The following is a 13,375-nucleotide window of genomic DNA, read 5'->3' as shown; positions in this document are numbered from 1 at the left end:
TGAAAACAAAATCATTTTCCTATACCGAATTATTATTCAGTTTCAATAAAGAATTATCATGTTTATTCGTATGTATTATTCTTTTAGAAAAATAATAATTTTGTATCAACGATAAATTGTATATGCTTGACGTTCCTAACCTTTCTGTCCGTATGACTGACCATCAAACTTTTTGTTAGACACAGTTTCAGGAGACCTGCTATTGCACAGCTGTGTAATAACGTTGAATGGAAATGGCTAACTTTACAACACTGGCATACCATATGTTCATCTTTATTTACATTCTTAATTATCTTTCGGTTTGTCAGCAAACAAAAATAATAATTGTAACAAAAATAAATAATATAAATATTGGTGTGTTGTGTGACCAATATTATCAATTGTTTAAATGGATTTGTCATAACAAAGTCATCTGTAACTGGCCTGTGTTAATAAGATATAAAAGTTTGAATTTGTACGCTTCAACCAAGACTGTTTTTAATGTAAATGAACATTCCATGCTACAGTCAAGTAGCCTGTGGTAAATGGGTGAAAATATTCCATGCTACAGCCATAGATGGCTGTCACAAAGCCAGATCATTTTTCGGAACCTGTGGAGTGAAAATGATTTGGGAACAAGCATGGATGTTAATAGCAGGTAATTGCCAAACATATTTTGTATTCCTTTGGGTATTACCAATTGGAATCATTGGAACATTTGTGTGGGATCGTAAATGCACAAAATTACATCTGTACAAGGGATCATAAATGTGTGAATCTTCTCCAAGATTGTTAGAAGCAACCAAAACGCAAATTCCTACATCCACTAACAAGACGTATGTGTGTCTATTTTTTGTTTTCTTTTCGTTATGCTAATTTGATTTTTTTGTTTTGCAGGTGAATTGAAGTGGATTTTTATCGACGAATGTATGGGCAGTTTGCCATTATGAATGTGAATTTGTTGAAAAGTATCTGGCGTTATTGTACTCAATGTCTCATAAGATATTTGTTATTTTAGTTTGCTTATCGCATATGATGGATGGAGAATATTTATTTTTTTGGAGAATGATCATATTTACAGTAATTCCTACATGGACTGGTTCTTTCTATCTACATTTAAGTAAAAGCAAGTGTCGTCTACTTGGACAAGTGACTTGATGGAAATTATAACCAATGTACAAAAACTTGGAAATACTCATGGAATGAGACAAAAATTAAATTATTGGTGGAAATTGAATATTTTAAGTGAGTTTATTTCCAATACAAATTTTCTTATTTTAATGCATGACATTTTCTTTACAGGTAATGATAATATAACCTATGCGACAAATAGGGTTTTGTGGTTTTGTGAAGGTTTCATATAACCACCAAAATTTCTACCTGTGTGTATGGACAAATAAAGTTTCGGCAAGATAAGTCAAACATACATTCATATTTGATAGCCCTTTGTTTCCCTCGCCAGGGATAACAATCTTGACGCGATGCGGGGGCTTAAGGTCACAGTTTCCACACTCAACACCCTGGAAGTGTTGAGTTGGGGAACTGTGACTGACCAAAGGTTATCCAAGTAGCGGTCTCCTACTTATTAGAGACCCCCTAACGCCGGGGTGTCAGGCGAAACCGTGCCCATCGGTGTTCTAAGGTTTGCAGTTAGGGTACCAACTGTATTAGAACGGAGCCTCGTTGATACCTGGGCATCTCAACGCAGTAATGGCTTAGTTGTCATGTCCTTGCCATGGTACAGGAGGGCTATGCCATGGTGGACCTCACTTCCCCCACTAAATCTATGACGTATGGAGAGCAAAAATTTAAACAAAAAACCAACCAAAACTAATCCGATTGATGACAACAATGCAATGCCAAAGGACAATTCTTCAAAATCTATTACCAAGTCTGGGGCAACCCAGTCAACGGTTGACGGGACGGTAGTGTCGGGAGGGGACGGACCGAAGGTACCCACTCTGGGAGCTGTCACTGACAGTTTGGCTGAACAAAGCCGGAAACTCCTGGAGATACTGGAGCAGACGTTGGCCCTGCGTCTCAGTCAGGGTGGCTATTCTACTGGGGCCGAGGACGGCTCATCGGATGACGAAATGAACACCACAGTCATTCCAGCGACTGTAGTCAACGATGAGTCGGCCTCGACCTCAGTGGAAGCAGCCACCTGTATGAACTCTGGACCAACCGATGCACCAGCTACCCAACCATCGGCCGCAGCCGATGTTGCTGGCTCAAAAGGACTGGCTGCTGTTGAGGAAGGAGCTCCGACCAAAATACCGGCCGGGAAAGCTCCCACCACCTCAGATAGCTCTGCTAGTAAATGGGCCAAAAAGAGGAAGGCGTACCACAGAGCAATGCACTTCCTCAGGAAGTTCATTGACAGGGAACCCTCATCTATAACGCTGAGAGAATGCAAGCTGATCAGGATTAATCTCAAGGTAGTGAAAAAGATCGAAAGATCTCACCCTCACTTACCCAAGGGAAAACCTGATATCAGCAAGCTTTCTCTTATTACGGCAAACGAAGAGGTTAGGTCAATGCCTACATCGACTCCCACAGCCCCCAAGGGCCAAACTGGGAGCGATGTTGACATGATCCGTAAACCATCAAATGATTCGCCTCCTTCGACCTCAAAGCTCTCTTCAAAGGGATGTCCCGTCACACAGACAGGACAAACCTCAAAGAAGAAGGCAGCCAAGCCGAAGGGGACGCATCATAAGAGTTCAAAATCTGGGAAGTCCGACCGAACACCGGTCTCCGCACCTAGGGGAGCACCTACCAAGCCCAATCCATCTCCACCAAAAATCGCGGTGAAGAGAGACAGGTCAATGGAGGAGCCACTCCCCAGTGCAAAGAGGCCCACTTCAGGTCAACAACCCATTATTCATACCTCCCCAGCCGGTTGCCCTAAGACTGGGAACAGGAAAGATGCCGCAGCCAGTTCAGCCTCACAAGCTAACTTGGGCCACAAGGAATCTTCCAGTTCCCATCTCAAGACCAACAGCAGGGGAAAGAGAACAAGCAGACCGATGGTGCCGGATGAGTTGCGAGCAGCGGTCATCGATAAATCTGACCCTGATTGGGTAATCAGAGAGGATCGATGGCTACTTATCGAAACTCGTCTGCGTGACATCGTGTTCGCAGGAGAAGGGGAACCTCCTAAACACACCCAATTTGGCAGTGCCGCTCCATACAGAGGCGTTAGGGTCATCTGTTGTGAAAATAGGGAATCTCTGGATTTCCTCACTTCCACGATAGAGGGTCTTGGCGAACTCTGGGAGGGATGTCAATTGGCAGTCGTTGGGGTCAACGAGGTCCCTTTCAGAAGAGTGTTGTCAGCTTGGGTGCCACCTCCACCTGTGGATCCCGCGCGCATACTGACCATACTCGGCAGACAAAACCCCAATCTCCGGACCAGCACATGGAATCTGGTCAGCCACAATCCGGAAAATGGAGGTGTTGCCATCAGGGTGTCAATAGACACTCAGGGGCAAGAATACTTAAGGACTCGTGAGGGCAAACTACATTTTGGTCTAGGATGGATCAGATTCCGACTAGGACGAAAGTAGTGGAGGAACGGAGGCAGCAGCCGCTTCGCATAATGCAGATTAATCTGCATCACTGCAAAGCGGCTGCTGCTGAACTTCTTCTAGCCCTCAAGAAGTCTGAAGTTGACATCGTCTTAGTCCAGGAGCCTTACTTATACAAGAATAAGGTTGCTGGGTTAAACGATAGCAGCTACACCACCTTCGCCACATCCAACGGGGACAAGGTTAGAACCTGTGTAGTTGCTAAGAAGAGTCTTAAACTAATATTCCTCTCTAATTTCAGCGGAGGTGATATTACGGCTGTAAGGATGGAATGCAGCTCCCATGGAGCCACCATATTCTCGTCCATTTACATGCCATTCGAGAGCCCTGACCCACCGGGTAATGACGTGGAGAAGCTTGTCAAAGAGATGGGTAGCACTTGCCTCATCATCCTAGGATGTGATGCCAATGCTCACCATTTCCACTGGGGCAGCAGAGACACAAATGCCAGAGGTGAGTCCGTATTCGATTTTATCTTAAAATATAATCTCAGAATATGCAACAGGGGAAATGAATACACTTTTCAAAATAGAATCAGGGGGGAGGTTATAGACATAACCCTCACTAATAAAGACGAATCTATTATCAGTGACTGGAGGGTATCGGAAGAATGCTCCTTTTCGGATCATCGGAAGATATTCTTCCAAGTCTCTGTTAATGGCATTCGACAGCCACCATTTAGAAATCCACGGAAAACCGACTGGAACAAATTCAATGAACTAGTAAGCTCCAAGCTGGGAGTGTCACGATACCCCCAAACAGCCACAGAGGTTAATAGTGCAGTGAATCACGTGACAGAGGTTTTGGTGGACAGCTATGAGACCGCCTGCCCACTCACTTACCCAGGCAGAAGATGTCAACCGGTCTGGTGGTCGAAAGATCTGGCTAATCTCAGGAAGATTAGCAGAAGGCTCTACAATAAAGCCAACAAAACGAAGTTGTCCACAGATTGGGAGAACTACAAGTTATCTTTCAATAAGTACAACAGCGAAATAAAGAAGGCTAAACGCAGATCTTGGGTCTGCTTTAGCGAGTCTATAGAGGGAGTAAAGGATGTAGCCAGGTTTCGTAGAGTACTGTCGAAGGACCCTAAATCCATCGGCAGTATCAAGCGGGATGATGGCACATGGACTAACTCCGGTCTAGAAACTCTGGATCTCCTGGCCAAAACCCACTTTCCCAACTGCATGGATGCACCAGATCGCTCAGCCGATCCACCAATGTGTAACCAAGCCACAGGGGAAGTGAGTGTCATCGAGGAGATCATAAGTCACACAAAGATAGCTTGGGCGATAAACACTTTTAAGCCCTTTAAATCACCTGGTCCAGATAGTATCTTCCCTGCTATGCTACAAAATGCATTGGAGGTGTTGATACCACACCTGGATCATATTTATAGGGCCTGTCTACGTCTATCGTTCACACCGGTTCTGTGGAGGGAGGTCACGGTGACATACATCCCCAAAGCGGGGAAGTCAAGTCACACGCTTCCCAAAGACTACAGACCAATCAGCCTATCTTCCTTTCTATTGAAAACATTAGAAAGATTGCTTGACCTAGGAATAAGGTCCAAACTTGGAAACAGTGTTATTAGTCCTGCCCAACACGCCTACATCAAAGGCAGATCGGTGGAGACTGCACTTAATGAAGTCGTTGGTTTAATCGAGAGGAATATGATGGGCTCAAACTATACGTTAACAGCGTTTCTAGATATAGAAGGCGCCTTTAATAACGTCAAACTCGAATCCATCCACAATTCACTCTTGAACTTAGGTGTTTCCACTACACTGATCAATTGGATCGATGGAATGCTTAGCGGCAGGATAATCAATTCAAATATCGGTGAGACCTCCATTCGGAAGTCTGTCACCAGGGGCACACCACAAGGAGGTGTATTATCACCACTGCTGTGGCTCCTGGTGATTAACGAAATACTTAAGGAATTTGACCAACAACGTATAAAGACTGTAGCTTATGCTGATGACGTGGTCATAATGATCACCGGGAAGTTCCCACAAACGCTATCGGAACTCATGAAAGGAGCTCTGGACAAACTATCAAGATGGGCACACAACAATGGACTTGGGGTGAACCCATCTAAGACAGAGCTGGTTCTATTTACGAACAAGAGAAAAGTCAAACCATTCCCCCTACCAACGCTGGATGGAGTGGCCCTAAAGCTCTCCCTAGAGGCCAAGTACCTTGGCATTATCCTGGACCACCAACTAACGTGGAAAAGGAATGTCGAGGAACGTGCCAAGAGAGGACTTATAGCCCTTTATTCTTGCAAGAACTCTATTGGTAAGAGTTGGGGTTTGAAACCACAGGTCATACACTGGATTTTTACGGCCATAGTTCGCCCCATTCTAACATATGGTTCATTGGTATGGTGGAATGCTTTGAGTAAGACATCCCTTCTCCGCAAGATTAATGTCGTTCAAAGAGCGGCATCTCTTCTAATTACCGGTGCCATGAAAAGCACTCCACAGGCTGCTCTCAATGTATTACTGGATCTTCATCCGATGAATCTCGTAGTACAGGAGTTGGCAGCAAAGAGTGCTCTCCGACTCAAGGAGCTAAATTCATGGCGTAACTTCGACTACGGCCATGCTGCTATCTTACGACAATCTGGACTATCGGTGGGTTTGGAGGTAATCAGTGACTATATATCACCACAATTACACTTCGACGACATTGAAGTTCGGATACCTGACAGAGAAGCCTGGACCCACAACTCCCTACCTCTACCCGGTATAGAGATTTATACCGACGGATCCAAGATGGAAAAGGGAACAGGAGCGGGCGTCTACAGCGATACCCTCAACTTACGGATCTCGTACAAGCTAAGCGAAAATTGTAGCGTCTTCCAAGCCGAAATCTTTGCGGTCACGAAAGCAGCAGAATTGATTAAAAACATGGAAGGGGATATAGCCGGACCGGTGACTATCTATGTGGATAGCCAAGCGGCCCTAAAATCACTTAGATCCCATTCAATCAAATCTGCTGCGGTCTTGCACTGCAGGAAAGCTTTGGAGGCCCTACGATCAATCGTTACCTTGTGCTGGGTCCCGGGGCATTGCGACATCGAGGGAAATGAAAAGGCGGATGAACTGGCACGTCGCGGATCTGAGTCAAGCGACATCGAAATCGATAACTCAATCAGGCCACCCCTGTGTCACTTCATGCGGCTCCTAGAACAAACATACAGGGAGAAGGCTGGTCAGATCTGGAATAACGAACCTGGCTGCAAGGTATCAAAGGCAATCTGGCCCAACCTCTCTAAAAGGAAGACCACTTCCCTACTCTCTATGAGAAAACCCGATCTAAAACTAATGATTGGAGTTATCACGGGACACTGCAGGATAAGATCAATGACCTGCAAATGGGATAGAGATGACCCCACGGACTATTGCAGATTATGCGAAGACGAAGAAGAAACAGAGACGATTGAGCACTTATTATGCCGTTGTCCAATGCTCAGGATTAGGAGAGTTCGAACAATGGGTGAACACACATTATCATCCCTGACAACACTCTGCCAAGCCGAGCCGACAACACTGCTTCTTCTCGCCAAGGGTCTGAAGTGGCTTCAAAACGAGCAAATTACAACATTTTAATACTGCTAACCTCCTTACTCGCTCTCTCTCTCCTTACAAATAATTTCATAATCATTCTCAACTATCCTATAACTTACTTAATTATTCCTTTTTCCTATTTCTAAACTCGATATGCTATTATTTCTTTTCTTCTCTCCTACCCTTACTTTAGGATGAACACAATGGACCATAAGGTCTCCGAGTGGAGTGGCTGTCCAACACGACAGCTGCGCGTCCTTTAACCTAACCTAACCTAACCTAGCCCTTTGTTTCCGGTTTAATTTTGCTTATGATTTTACTTTATTCTTTTTGTTTCAGATATTGATTTTCCTGAGTACTAATTATAACGTCGGATGAAGTTTTGAATTTGCCCACAGTGACATGAAATCAACACTTTTTGTGGTTTTCAATTTTTAAACGTAAAAAACTTTTATAAGTTTGGAATTTGTACAAAGAGGCATTAATGTTACTCGGTATGTTGAGAGAATGTCAAAACATTCTTCGCTTGTGTTAAAGAAAAGTGTTAATGTGCTCATTATTGAATTTAGGAATATATATTGGTATTTTTTTCATGCCGCACAAGGCCTTTACATATTAGATACAGACAACTTTTTTTTTTTTTAGATTGTAAATTAAGTTTTTGTAAACGTACAGATGGTCATTTCAGAGTAAACTCGAACCCACGATTTTTTTCAAGATACATGTAATTAAGTTAGATTGATAACAATTTCATAAAATTCTTGAATAATTTCATTAGAATTGTTGTGCATATTTTTTATAATATTTCGTTTTTTTAGATAACTATTTTTGCTTATTATTGTCTTTAGCATTTGTATATATATTTTTAATATTGTATTATTATATTTTAACTTTTCTTTTTTTAGTTTTATTAATTATTACATAAAACAACATTCGTTTAAGCCTTACTATTTTTATATGATTTGTTCTCATTTTTAACTTTGAAGGTGTAACAATAATGTGTATTTTATATTAGCCAATTTTATCTAGTTCAAATTACTTTTAAAAATTCAAATTTAAATAATCCCTTGTTTATTTAAATTCTACTTTTAGCAAGTTTATTTTTAACTTAAATTCGATATTGTTCCTTGTTAACTTTTTTGAATTTAGATAGGTAATTAAGTATCATATACAACGACTTTTGTTATTTATTGTTGTTATTTTTTTATATAATGATTTCTTTGTGTGTTTGAAAACGTTAAATGAAACGGTAATGCGTTCGTATATAATAGTTAATTACAAATATTTAATGTTTTTTTAAAGATATTTTTTTTAAATACTTTTTATATTTATTTTTAAATTATAGTATAATTTACTTTTACAAAATCACATTTATTTTTAATTTAATAATTTTTGCTTATTTAAATTATATACATATAATTTAATTTTTTTTTTAATAGAGTTATTGGGGTTTTATGACGATATTAATTTTAATAAATGTGGTTTCGTTTTGATATCCAATCACTATAATTTGATTGTGTATATTTTTAATTTTTTTTTTAAATATTTTTTTATCGTCTTTTTATAACAGTTGTTTTATTTCTGTATAAAATTAATTATTTTTTTTAATTAATAATTTTTATATATGTATGTAGTTTTCTTTGATATTTCATCAAGTTAATATTAATTCGGCTGAATAAAATTATCAGATAGTGATTTTTTTATACAATTATTTAATTGGAATTCTGAAAAATCAATTTTTGTGGTTTTTCAAAATATTACTAATTTCTAACTTTAAATAGAAATTTTAAATAAATAGAAAAATGAAATTGTTTTTGTAAATATCTTAAAGTATGTTTACTTTTCTAATAAACATGTAAAATAAAGTATCTATTTTAAATGGAGAAATTGATTTTTTTTTTAGTAAAAAGGCCTATTAGGAATTTTTTTAAAGGTAAGTAGAAGTATACAATTTGGAAGAAAAGAAAATTAATTTGTATACAACCTTTCGATGTCAATGAATTCGGCTTTAAAAAGGAACGAATATTAACCTAGCTATATAGCCTATCGAATATGTTTCCTTTTTAAATTGCATAATCCATTTAACTCGATTGGGGACTTGTGTATTTGACAGCATCTTTGCACCTGTACAACGCGGCATGGCTCTAAACGTGCCTTCCGGGATACCGATGCATAGTATGTAATCTCATACAAAGTTTGGGATATGGAAAAAAATCAAAAAAATTTAAATGCCCCACGTTGGGCGCCATAAATGTGACAGTCAGTGGGGGCGGAAATGGTACTGAGGTGGTTAAGCTGCGGCTTAGCTCGCCGGAATGGGGAGGTTCTTTTTCCGCTGAACTGTCCATTTAAAAATAGTGTACCATATACTCTCATATTTTATCGGAAATTTAGACTTCAGAAATAAAAGACAAAAAAAAACAACATTGCAGACGGATGTACCCTAATACATTACCTTGTGGTCATCCAATTCCAAATCAATGTTCGATAGATTTCCATCTTATGTGAGGTTAGATCTTCACCTCATTGGCTACCCACCCCTTATGACGTATTACAGTCATCCTTTGGTATTTCCTTGCCAAAAATTATATATTTGGAAATACCCCATAAAAGCATGCGAAACTATCTGATAACTTTTTTTTTTTTTAGATTGTAAATTAAGTTTTTGTAAACGTACAGATGGTCATTTCAGAGTAAACTCGAACCCACGATTTTTTTCAAGATACATGTAATTAAGTTAGATTGATAACAATTTCATAAAATTCTTGAATAATTTCATTAGAATTGTTGTGCATATTTTTTATAATATTTCGTTTTTTTAGATAACTATTTTTGCTTATTATTGTCTTTAGCATTTGTATATATATTTTTAATATTGTATTATTATATTTTAACTTTTCTTTTTTTAGTTTTATTAATTATTACATAAAACAACATTCGTTTAAGCCTTACTATTTTTATATGATTTGTTCTCATTTTTAACTTTGAAGGTGTAACAATAATGTGTATTTTATATTAGCCAATTTTATCTAGTTCAAATTACTTTTAAAAATTCAAATTTAAATAATCCCTTGTTTATTTAAATTCTACTTTTAGCAAGTTTATTTTTAACTTAAATTCGATATTGTTCCTTGTTAACTTTTTTGAATTTAGATAGGTAATTAAGTATCATATACAACGACTTTTGTTATTTATTGTTGTTATTTTTTTATATAATGATTTCTTTGTGTGTTTGAAAACGTTAAATGAAACGGTAATGCGTTCGTATATAATAGTTAATTACAAATATTTAATGTTTTTTTAAAGATATTTTTTTTAAATACTTTTTATATTTATTTTTAAATTATAGTATAATTTACTTTTACAAAATCACATTTATTTTTAATTTAATAATTTTTGCTTATTTAAATTATATACATATAATTTAATTTTTTTTTTTAATAGAGTTATTGGGGTTTTATGACGATATTAATTTTAATAAATGTGGTTTCGTTTTGATATCCAATCACTATAATTTGATTGTGTATATTTTTAATTTTTTTTTTAAATATTTTTTTATCGTCTTTTTATAACAGTTGTTTTATTTCTGTATAAAATTAATTATTTTTTTTAATTAATAATTTTTATATATGTATGTAGTTTTCTTTGATATTTCATCAAGTTAATATTAATTCGGCTGAATAAAATTATCAGATAGTGATTTTTTTATACAATTATTTAATTGGAATTCTGAAAAATCAATTTTTGTGGTTTTTCAAAATATTACTAATTTCTAACTTTAAATAGAAATTTTAAATAAATAGAAAAATGAAATTGTTTTTGTAAATATCTTAAAGTATGTTTACTTTTCTAATAAACATGTAAAATAAAGTATCTATTTTAAATGGAGAAATTGATTTTTTTTTTAGTAAAAAGGCCTATTAGGAATTTTTTTAAAGGTAAGTAGAAGTATACAATTTGGAAGAAAAGAAAATTAATTTGTATACAACCTTTCGATGTCAATGAATTCGGCTTTAAAAAGGAACGAATATTAACCTAGCTATATAGCCTATCGAATATGTTTCCTTTTTAAATTGCATAATCCATTTAACTCGATTGGGGACTTGTGTATTTGACAGCATCTTTGCACCTGTACAACGCGGCATGGCTCTAAACGTGCCTTCCGGGATACCGATGCATAGTATGTAATCTCATACAAAGTTTGGGATATGGAAAAAAATCAAAAAAATTTAAATGCCCCACGTTGGGCGCCAAAATGTGACAGTCCGTTTGAGTGGAGGTGGTACATGCTGGTAGGCTGCGGCTTAGCTCGCCGGATGGGGAGTTCGTCTTCCACTTGACTGCACATTTAAACTCATGTACCTTCTTTATTTTGGATCATTTTTCAACGTGATTCTGAATTTATATTCTGCAAGGGAAATATAACAAAACAAAAGTAGGAAACGGAAGTATACTTGTACTTCTGGGGCCTTTCCATTCAAAATAGATACATAGCAGAATTCTAATAATTTATGAGGTTTTGATTTTCTACCTCTTTGGCATTTTCCCACCCCTTTAGGACATATTGCAGTCCACCTTGGTGTTTCTGTCGCCAAGAACTATTTTAGAAACACCCCAAAAATTACTATCACTACACTAATAAACTATTCAGCCCATGCTAAATGAATATTTACGCCATTTTTTTATCTATTTAAATTCAACTTTTAATTATTGTAAAAATTTTTAATATTTCATACATTTTTATAAATATATATTTTTTACATTAATTTTAACCATTATTTAATATTAAATTTAAAATTTATCAATTTTAAATCTTATCGTATATTTTATAATTTTGCATGCTTTTATCTATAGTTAGTTTGATTTTTATCTTACTTTAAAATATATTTTTTTATAATTTCTTTAAAATTTTACATTTTGTGTTTTTATATTAGTTTGTCTTATTTTCTTTCTTTTCAGGTCATTGCTTTTGTTCGCTATATCTTTTTTTTATGATTTAATTATTTATTTATTTTAATGAGTTTAATTATTTGAAATGAATAAAAGAGAATTTTATATGTAATGCAATTTTTTTATGTTTTTTTTTAGCGATTTTTATTCCTAAAAACGTTTATGTATGGATAAATTATGTCAAAAATCCGCGTGTGCCTAAAAGTATGCTGTAGTTTACAGTTATTCTAAGTTTCTAATGCTTTAGGACAATTTTTTATTTTAAAGGTTATTTTGACCACGTGTGCACATTAAAAAAACGTGGTTCTGCTTAACAAATGTATCTTTTTAAATTCAGGGTACATAAAAATTAGGTTAGCACAATATTCTAACAATTTCTTCACTCCTTCTTATCAATGATGCTATCTTGATGTAAATTGTATTGGATTTTACATTTTTGTACTCACTCGTGTTGTTAGACATTGTGGTGTATATCATGATAAAAAGATGGCAGTGGATGTATGTGAGATTTTTTTAGCTGTTGGTTTTGGTGTAAAGTATATTGCCGTTTAGTTCTGGTTGATGCAACTCGGGATATTATGGTGTTACCATCAACTGGCGGAGTAGTGCCGCAAATGGGCTTCACGCTTTGCTTTACAAATCTAGGTTATTGCGGCTAATCCTTAGGTAAAATGCATCAGGACTTTACCACAATATCCTTTAAATGGGATGAAATAATTTGTTTTAATATATAGTAAAACAAATTTAATGGCCTTTTAGTGAAATTTATGCTTACCCGAGAGCAACTTTTTACTAACAAAAAAAATGAATTTCAACACGTCAAAAAATTTCAAGTAGTTTTTTATGTACTGTATATTAATTTTAACTTTACTCTTACTCCTAATTTTATGGCGTTAGAATATTACTCTCGTTCACTTTGGCAATCCATGACTGTGATGACCGAAAATTCAATGTGACTTTTGTTGAAGGTTAAAATGCACATGTCAGAATGATAGTGATAACCTGTCAACTTTATTGCATCTCTGGTGGATCGCGAGTTTCATCACTTGATACTAAGCGACACTCCAGATGGCGTTTTTATGATTACAATTGGAAAAAAGGATTTTAATTTGAAAACAAAATCATTTTCCTATACCGAATTATTATTCAGTTTCAATAAAGAATTATCATGTTTATTCGTATGTATTATTCTTTTAGAAAAATAATAATTTTGTATCAACGATAAATTGTATATGCTTGACGTTCCTAACCTTTCTGTCCGTATGACTGACCATCAAACTT

General features: G+C 36.2%; 1 long non-coding RNA gene across 1 annotated transcript; it reads left to right on the top strand.

Annotated features, from left to right (window-relative positions):
• The first annotated feature begins 255 nt into the window (after positions 1 to 255).
• LOC141398941 (uncharacterized) lies at positions 256 to 1,427 on the top strand. The gene is made up of 3 exons (XR_012411736.1): positions 256 to 815; positions 877 to 1,224; positions 1,282 to 1,427. It is a non-coding gene; the product is annotated as an uncharacterized lncRNA (long non-coding RNA).
• Positions 1,428 to 13,375: the final 11,948 nt, after the last annotated feature.

The sequence above is a fragment of the Musca autumnalis genome, unplaced genomic scaffold (genome assembly GCF_047663935.1).
Source record: "Musca autumnalis isolate F117 unplaced genomic scaffold, ASM4766393v1 scaffold_1, whole genome shotgun sequence".
In the NCBI taxonomy this organism is placed as follows: Eukaryota; Metazoa; Arthropoda; class Insecta; order Diptera; family Muscidae; genus Musca; species Musca autumnalis.
This window is presented reverse-complemented; position numbering and strand designations above follow the sequence as displayed.